This window comes from Cetorhinus maximus, chromosome 22 (assembly GCF_964194155.1).
Source record: "Cetorhinus maximus chromosome 22, sCetMax3.hap1.1, whole genome shotgun sequence".
Taxonomy (NCBI): domain Eukaryota; kingdom Metazoa; phylum Chordata; class Chondrichthyes; order Lamniformes; family Cetorhinidae; genus Cetorhinus; species Cetorhinus maximus.
The window spans coordinates 69,490,292-69,499,916 of record NC_135900.1 but is presented as its reverse complement, the minus strand read 5'-3'; positions in this window follow the sequence as shown (position 1 = coordinate 69,499,916).

Sequence of the window (9,625 nt, the reverse complement as noted above, 5' to 3'; positions counted from 1 at the left end):
CTGCAGGCCTGCCATGCACAGTTAGAATTCAGATTTTAGGCAAACTGCATTTAATAGTTAGCAACTCCATTCCTCCCCCTGGCCACTGTCTGAGACTAAACCAGACTGTTCACAAACTTGGTGTCGTATTTGACCCTGAATGAGCTTCTGACCAAATATCCACTCCATCAGCAGGACCTATTTTCGCCTCTGTAAGATGGCCTGACTTTTACCCTGTCTCAGCTCATCTGCTGCTGAAATCCTCATCCCTGCCATTGTTACCTTGTGAATTTGTGCATCCAGAAAAAGAGCAACTGAGGTCACAAGGTATGTGAGACGATGACTGTTTGACCTCATCCTCCCAAACTCCCTGCCGTACCTTCCTCCCATTACTGCTGTTTGTTTCATTAATGCGTCCGGGCCTGTTAACCAACTTCAGTTATTGATTACCCTTTCACAATCCTGAACCTGTGTATTTTTCATTTGTACATGGGATGTGGGCATCGCTGGCGATGTCAGCATTTATTGCCCTTCCCTAATTGCCCTTGAGAAGGTGGTGGTGAGCCACCTCCTCGAATCACTGCAGTCATGTGGTGTAGGTACACCCACAGTGCAGTTAGGGAGGGAGTTCCAGGATTTTGACCCAGCGACAGTGTAGGAATGGTGATATATTTCCAAGTCAGGATGATGAGTGGCTTGGAGGGGAATTTCCAGGTGATGGTGTTCCCATGCATCTGCTGCCCTCGTCTTTCTAGATGGTAGAGGTAGTGGGTTTGGAAGGTGCTGTCGAAGGAGCCTTTGTGAGTTCCTGCTGTGTATCTTGTAGATGGTACACACTGCTGCCACTGTATGTTGGTGGTGGAGGGAGTGAATATTTGTGGATGTGGTGCCAATCAAGTGGGCTGCTTTGTCCTGGATGGTGTCAAGCTTCTTGAGTGTTGTTGGAACTGCACTCATCCAAGCAAGTGGACAGTATTCCATCACACTCCTTACTTGTGCCTTGGACAGGCTTTGGGGAGTCAGCAGGTGAATTACTGTTCACAGAATTCCCAACCTCTGACCTTGTCTTGTAGCCCTGTACTTATAAGGCTGGCCCAGTTCAGTTTCTGGTCAATGGTAAACCCCAGGATGTTGATAGTGGGGAATTCAGCAATCGTAATGCCATTGAATGTCAAGGGGCAATGGCTAGATTTTCTCTTTTTGGAGATGGTGATTGCCTGGCATTTGTGTGGCACGAATGTTACTTGTCACTTGTCAGCTCAGGCCTGGATATTGTCCAGGTCTTGCTGCATTTGGACATGGACTGCTTCAGTGTCTGAGGTGTCGCAAATGGTGCTGAACATTGTACAATCATCAGCGAACATCCCCACTTCTGACCTTATGATGGAAGGAAGATCATCAATGAAGCAGCTGAAGATGGTTGGGCCAAAGACACTACCCTGAGGAACTCCTTCAGTGATGTCCTGGGACTGAGATGATTGACTGCCAACAACCACAATCATCTTCCTTTGTGCTACGTATGACTCCAACCAGTGGAGAGTTTTCCCCCTGATTCCCATTGACTCCAGCTTTGCTAAGGCTCCTGGATCATTCGGTCAAATGCTGCCTTGATGTCAAGGGCAGTCATTCTGACTTCACCTCTGGAGTTCAGCACTTTTGTCCATGTTTGAACCAAGACTGTAATGAGGCCAGGAGCTGAGTGGTCATGGCGGAGCCCAAACTGTACATCAGTGTGCAGCTTATTGCTGAGTAAGTGCCGCTTGATAGCACTGTCAATGATCCCTTCCAGCACTTTGCTGATGATCGAGAGTAGACTGATGGGACGGTAACTGGCCGGGTTGGATTTGTCTCCTTGTCCTGCTACTTTCCTGCATCTGAAACTTCCATTCTAGGATTGCTTTCTCTATCTCATAACAAAGTAGCTGGGAGAACTCTACATGGGTTCCAAGCTCAATTTGGGTTCATTTTGCTGAGAGAAAGGGAAAAACTTTGTAATGAAGTTTTGAAAATTCTGCAGAGAGCCTGTAAGCATTATTCATTAGGTTAATACCAGGGACATCAGCTAATAATTAGGAATTTTTGTAAGAAAGAAAATTGGGCTGCACTATGTCATCCAAAAGTTAATGGAGTTACTGAAAACACAGTGTTAGTTTTCATATGTATGCTGATGACACCCAGTTCTATCTCATCACCACCTCTCTCGACCCCTCCACTGTTGCTAAATTTAGACACTTCCTCCAATTAAATATTAGGAGGACTAGAGCCATTGTCTTCGATCCCCACTACAAACTCTGTTCCTTAGCTACCAACTCTATTCCTCCCCCGGCAATGGTCTGAGACTAAACCACTCTTCATTACCATGGTGCCATGTTCAATCTCCAGCTGAGTTTACTACCACATATCCATGCCATCACTAAGACAGCCTATTTCCACCCTACTTCACTCCTATCTCAGCTCATTTGCTGCTGAAACCCTCATTAATGTCATTGTTGCCTCTAGATTTGACTATTGTAATGCACTCCTGGCTGGCCTCTCATGTTCTACATGCACCCCTCCCGCTCCCCAACCCACCCCACCCCACACTGGTAAACTTGAGGTATCCAAATCTCCACTGCCATGTTTTAGCTAACACCAAGTCCCATTCATCCAGGTAATTTAATTTGGGTTTAGCAACAGAATAATCTGGATTTCCTGGCTCCATTTATATAAGAAATGAAGGGCATGTCCTCAGGCTGGAACTCAAGAGTGCTGGCAATACTTTTAATCCCAATTTTTCAAAAATGTAAGAGCCTGTTTAAACCATTCAGATAAGGAAGGTTTCAGATTTGATCACGTTTGAGCTGTATTAGCTGATTTCAGCCAGAGCTGCAGTACAGGGTACTCTATGTGCCTGTAGTGTTCCTGAGTTGGACAAGACCTCTTCCAATAGGCGTGGGATGACCCCTGGTACTGATAGGTGGATGTCCGCATGAGGTGTGGACAGGATTGGGCTCGATGATGATCTAACCAGCTCCCTGCAGTGCAATAACCCACTACACCCACCGTCGAGGCCGAGATCTGAATAATGGCTGCTTCAGGAAGTAGCCAAAAGGTGACCACTGCCTGTGGAACTCTACCAAGGGAAGGAGTTGATATCTTCCAGACTGGAAGAGAAAACAAAAAAAAAATGCATAAGTTGAAATGAAGATGGAAGGGACAGAAAAGAAGCATCAACAACCTGCATTTATATAGCACCTTTAACAGAATAAAAATGTCCCAGGGTGCATCACAGGAGCGTTATCACACATAATTCGACAACGAGCCACATAAGGAGATACTGGGAGAGGTGATCAAAGCTTCAGGTTTGAAAGAGCAATGTAAAGGAGAGAGGTGGAGAGGTTTATGGAGACAATTCCAGAGCTTAATGTAGGGTTCCCAAACTGTGGGTCGCGACCCCATAAGAGCGATTGGGATCGTGCTGGAATGAGCAGACTGTCATTGCTCTGAAGCCCCAAGAGGGGTGGCCATCCCTCCGCTGCCTCCGTTAGTGTTTGGCACCTGCTTAGGGGTTTGGACAAACATGCAAGTCGTTGGGGGGTGGGGCAGGTGACTAGGCAGCGGTGACACGAACAGTGCACATCAATCAAATCAAATGGCAGGAAAGAGGGGAAGCTGTGATTGGAGGAGCAGTAAGTGGGGGAGGTGGAACTGATTGGAGAGTCGGAGGGAGGGTGGGATCAGGAAAGAACCACTAGAATGTTCTGGACCTCCTGCTCCTCTGCTCTGCAGCTCAACAGCCTAACTGCGAGTAATTTTGATAATTAACAGCAACTTGCTTCTAGCACCACGGACATATTTTTACACAGAGACTCTACTTCCAGCAGCAAGCCTTCTGACTCCGCTGCAAATGAAGAACAAGAAAGTAAAAAAATATGTTCAGAAATATGATGAGGCTTTCCTTGAGTATGGGCTCATGTGCGTTTTTGCAACATCCAAAGAGAAGCCAAAATGCCTCATTTGTCTCCAAGTGTAGTCTAGCAAAAGCATGAAGCCAAATAAGCTTAAGCGACAATTGGAGATTGTTCGCAAGGAATACCTCAGGAAACCACAGTCATTTTTCCAACATTGAGAAAAGCAGCATTTGCAGCAACAAGTTTCAATTTAAGAGGGTCTCGCCTGTCTCCCAACAAGAGCATCTTCTGAGGTGAGTTTTCGGATTGCACAGGTAAAGGAGTCTCACGCGATTGCAAAACTTTGATTTTACCTATTGCAATCAATATGGTTAAAATAATGTGTGGGGAGGCGGAGGCAAATAAACTTACAGCTCTACCCCTCTCAAACAACAGTGAAGGGAAGCTTTTTGTTTTTGTTGGCTGGGATCACGTTAACTTTCAAGCATTAAAATAGGATCACATTGGAAAATGGTTTGGGAAGCACTGGCTTAGGGCCTAGGTAATCTGGGTGGAGGGGGAGGGCAGCAGATACAATTTAAGGAAGTGATCAGTCATCACTTAAACCCTTTCTCATTCGAACCATTTTTCCATTGTGGAGTTGGTGTTCTGAATGTGAGGTCAAATCAGCCAAAGACCCTTTTTGTTAATCCGACAAGTAATCTAGTGCCCCTGCTGAAAACATTGGACACCCTCAACTTCTCAAAACTGTGGATTTTTAAAAACTTGTTCATGGGATGTGGGCGTCGCTGGCTAGGCCAGCATTTGTTGCCCATTCCCAATTCCCCTTGAGAAGGTGGTGGTGAGCTGCCTCCTTGAACCGCCACAACCCCTGTGTTGTAGGTACACCCACAGTGCTGTTAGGGAGGGAGTTCCAGGATTTTAACCCGGAGGCAGTGAAGGAACGGTGATATATTTCCAAGTCAGGATGGTGAATGGCTTGGAGGTGAATTTGCAGGCGGTGATGTTCTGCTGCCCTTGTCATTTTAAATGGTAGTGGTTGTGGGTTTGGAAGGTGCTGTCGGAGGAACCTTGGTCAATTCCTGCAGTGCATCTTGTAGATGGTACACACTGCTGCTACTGTGCGTCGGGGCTGGAGGGAGTGAATGTTTGTGGATGACGTGCCAATCAAGTGATGTCGAGCTTCTTGAGTATTGTGGGGGATGCACTCATCCAGGTAAGTGGACAGCATTCCATCACACTCCTGATTTGTGCTTTATAGATGGTGGACAGGCTTTGGAGGTCAGGAGATGCGTTACTCGCCATAGAATTCTCAGCCTCTGACCTCTTGAAGCCACAGTATTTATATGGCTCGTCCAGTTCAGTTTCTGGTCAATGGTAACTCCCAGGATGTTGATAGGAGACGAGGGGATCAGTGGGTATGATGTTGGGTTTTTAACTGCCCAATCACAGCTGAGCGGGTAGGGTTAAAATTGCCCCTATAGTGTGAGGAAGAAGAACAAGCTCTGGCAGGGCCCCTTAAAAATTTCTTGACTGAACTAATGCAAAAGCACAATATTAATACAATTTTAAGTGATTCTAATTAAATATGTGCACCATAGATTATTCATATACTGCTCCTGAATGTAACAGTGTGTCAGCTGTGGCTCAGCTGGTGGCACTGTCAGCTCTGAGTCAGAAGGTTGTGCGTTTAGCCCCCACTCCAGGACTTCAACACAAAAATCAAGGCTGACACTCCAGTGCAGTAATGTTACTGCACTGTTGGAGGGGCTGTCTTTCAGATTCATGCCCTTTCAGATGGGTGTTAAAAACCCCAGGGCACTATTTTGAAGAAGAGCAGTAGAAGTTTTCCCTGATGTCCTGTTAAATCTATCTGCCTCAATCAACATCACAAAAACAGATTATCTGATCATTAGCACCTGAACTGTTTGTGGGAGCTTGCTGTATGAGAGCCAGACCGTTGGACAAGTTGGAGTTTATAGGTAAAAGCAAAATACTGCGGATGCTGGAAATCTAGAACAAAAATAAAAATACCTGGAAAAACTCAGCAGGTCCGACAGCATCTGCGGAGAGGAGCACAGTTAACGTTTCGAGTCCGTATGACTCTTCATCATAACGAAGGAAAAATAGAAAAGAGGTGAAATATAAGCTGGTTTAAGGGGGGGTGGGACAGGTAGAGCTGGATAGAGGGCCAGTGATAGGTGGAGATTGCCAAAAGATGTCATAGACAAAAGGTCAAAGAGGTGTTGACGATGGTGATATTAGCTAAGATATGTGCTAATGGGGACATTAAGGGAGGAAAGCAGGACGAGCAAGGGACAGATAGCCCTAGTGGGGGTGGGGTAGGGGGGAATCGAAATAGGCTAAAAGGTAGAGATAAAACAATGGATGGAAATACATTTAAAGATAATGGAAATATTTGGGAAAAGAAAAATCTATATAAATTATAGGAAAAAGGGGGATCGGAAAGGGGGTGGGGATGGAGGAGAGGGTTCATGTTTTAAAATTGTTGAACTCAATATTCAGTCCGGAAGGCTGTAAAGTGCCTAGTCGGAAGGTGAGGTGCTGTTCCTCCAGTTTGCGTTGAGCTTCACTGGAACAATGCAGCAGGCCAAGGAGGGACATGTGGGCATGAGACCAGGGTGGAGTGTTGAAATGGCAAGCGACAGGGAGGTCTGGGTCACGCTTGCATACAGACCGAAGGTGTTCCGCAAAGCGGTCACCCAGTCTGCGTTTGGTTTCTCCAATGTAGAGGAAACTGCATTGGGAGCAGCGAATGCAGTAGGCTAAATTGAGGGAAGTGCAAGTGAAATGCTGCTTCACTTGAAAGGAGTGTTTGGGTCCGTCCTTGGCCTGCTGCAATGTTCCAGTGAAGCTCAATGCAAACTGGAGGAACAGCACCTCATCTTCCGACTAGGCACTTTACAGCCTTCCGGACTGGATATTGAGTTCAACAACTTTAGATCATGAACTCTCTCCTCCATCCCCACCCTCTTTCCGATCCCCCTTTTTCCTATAATTTATATATATTTTTCTTTTCCCACCTATTTCCATTATTTTTAAATGTATTTCCATCCATTGTTTTATCTCTACCTTTTAGCCTATTTCGATTCCCCCCCACCCCACCCCCATTAGGGCTATCTGTACCTTGCTCGTCCTGCTTTCTACCCTTAATTAGCACATTCCTTAGATAATATCACCACTGTCAACACCTCTTTGTCCTTTTGTCTATGACATCTTTTGGCAATCTCCACCTATCATTGGCCCTCTATCCAGCTCTATCTGTTCCACCCCCCCCTTAAACCAGTTTATATTTCACCTCTTTTCTATTTTTCCGTAGTTCTGTTGAAGAGTCATACGGACTCGAAACGTTAACTGTGTTCCTCTCCGCAGATGCTGTCAGACCTGCTAAGTTTTTCCAGGTATTTTTGTTGGAGTTTATAGAGGCTGGAGCATGAGAGGAGAGCATGGAATAATCAAATTTGAAGGTATCAGGGTACAAAATTATAGTTAACATCCTTTATCAAAGCATGAATTCACAATTTTCTGGATTAGGAGGCCAACATTACCTCAACACAAGGTAAACATAGAAAAGGAAGTTCATTTGATTCATTCTAGTTCATCCATGCCGATGCCGTGCATGTTGGAGTGAAGTGAAAAGGATTCACAGGAGGCCAGAATCAGAGGATTAAAGGGCACAGGCTGGGATGGGCTGTAAGAAATTGAAGAGTTAAGGAGGAATGGGACCATGGAAGAGTTTGTTAACAAGGAGGGAGATAGTGAATGTGATGTGTTGGGGATGGAGTGACAATGTCATGGGCAATGGGTAAATGGAGCTCAATGCAGGGTAGGGTGCGAGCAGCATGAATTTTGGAGACATTGGGCTGCAGCCTAGGACGGCAGTAAGGAGTCAAGTCTGGAGGCTGGATGAAGGCTTCAGTGGTAGGTGGGGGAATGAGATAGGGAGGAAACAGGCAATGTTGTAGAGAAGAAAGCCAACAGTATTTACCCTGCATTGGGGCATTTAAAGACATCCATTTATCCTCACTGATGACTCCCAGTTCAGCTCTTGCCTCTGATTCAGAAGGTTGTGGGTTCAAGTCCCACTCTTGAGTCTTGAGCGCATAATTCAGGCTTGTGCTCCTGTGCAGTATGAGTGCTGCACTGTTAAGTGGTGCTTTCCCGGAACTCCATGCTTAAATCCCTCCAATCAGTTTTCTGCCCCTGTCACAGTACCGAAACTGCTCTTATTGAAGTCACAAGTGACATCCTATGTGGCTGTAACAAAAGTGAGCTATTTCTCCTTGTCCTTCTCGACCTATCTGTAGTGTAATCTCTGACACAGTTGACCACAACATTCTCCTCCAACACCCCTCCGCTGTCATCCAGCTAGGTGGGGCTGCTGTCGCCTCGTTCCAAGCTTATCAATTCAATTGTAGCCAGAGAATCACCATCAATGGCTTCTCCTCCTGCTCCCACGCCGTTACCTTCAGTGTCCCCAAGAATCTGTCCTTGGCCTCTTCCTAGTTCTCATCCATATGATGCCCCTCAGCAATATAATCTGAAAACAGTGTTTTCACTGATACACTGATGACACCCAGCTCTACCTCACCACGACCTCTCACGACACCTTCAGTATTGCTAAATTATCCGACTGCTTATCCAACATCCAGTACTTGATTAGCAAAAATTTCCACCAATATTGGGAAGGCCGAAGCCATTGTCTTCAGTCCCTGCCACAGACTCCCCTCTCTTGCCACTGGATCCATCCCTTTCACTGGCAACTGCCTGTGATTGAACCGGGCTACTCTCAATTTTGGTGTCATATTTGATTCCAACCACCTGTCCGCACCATCACTGAGACTGCCTACTTCCATTTCCGTAACATTGCCCAACTCCGTCCGTGCCTCAGCTCATCTACTGCTGAAAATCCTCATCCGCACCATTGTTGCTAAGCTTAACTGTTCTAGCCCGTTCCTGTGGCTGCTCTCCCTCATTCTGCCCTCTGTTAACTGGAGGTCATCCAAAACTTTGCTGCACAAAATCCTGTTCGCCAACATCGCTGCGCTCACTAACCTACACTGGCTTCCGGTCAAGCAATGCCTGGATTTTAAAATTCTCATCCTTGCTTTCAAATCCCCCCATGGCCTTGGCCCTCCCCATCTCTGTAATCTCCTCCAGCCCCACAATCCTCCCAGATATCTGAGCCCTCTAATTCTGTACATCCCCGATTTTTAATTCCTCCACCACAGGTGGCGATGTCTGCCCAGGCCCTAAATTCTGGAATTCCCTCCCTAAACCAACCTGACTCTCTTTTGTCCCTTAAGACACTTCTTAAAACCTACCCCTTTGGCCTTATGTGGCTTAGTGTCAAATTCTGTTCGATTGTTCTCCTGTGAAATGGCTTGGGACTTTCTATTACATTGAAGGTGCCATATGAACACAATTTATTGTTATTGTGCTGGCTTTCAAATTTGAGATGTTAAATTGGGGCAATATCTGCCCTCACAAAAGATCCCCTGGCACTATTTTGAAGAAGAGCTGGGTGAGTTATCCCTGGTGTCCTAGTCAACATTAATCCCTCAATCGACATCACAAAAACCCATTCTCTGGCTATTGTCGCATGACCGTTTGTTTGTGGGAGCTTGCTGTGCGCAAAAAACTGGCTACACTTCAAATCTGCATAATTCGCTGTGCAGAGATTTGGGATGCCCTGACGCGTGTAAATAGAAAAGGCAGTTCTCTCTTTAAGCATT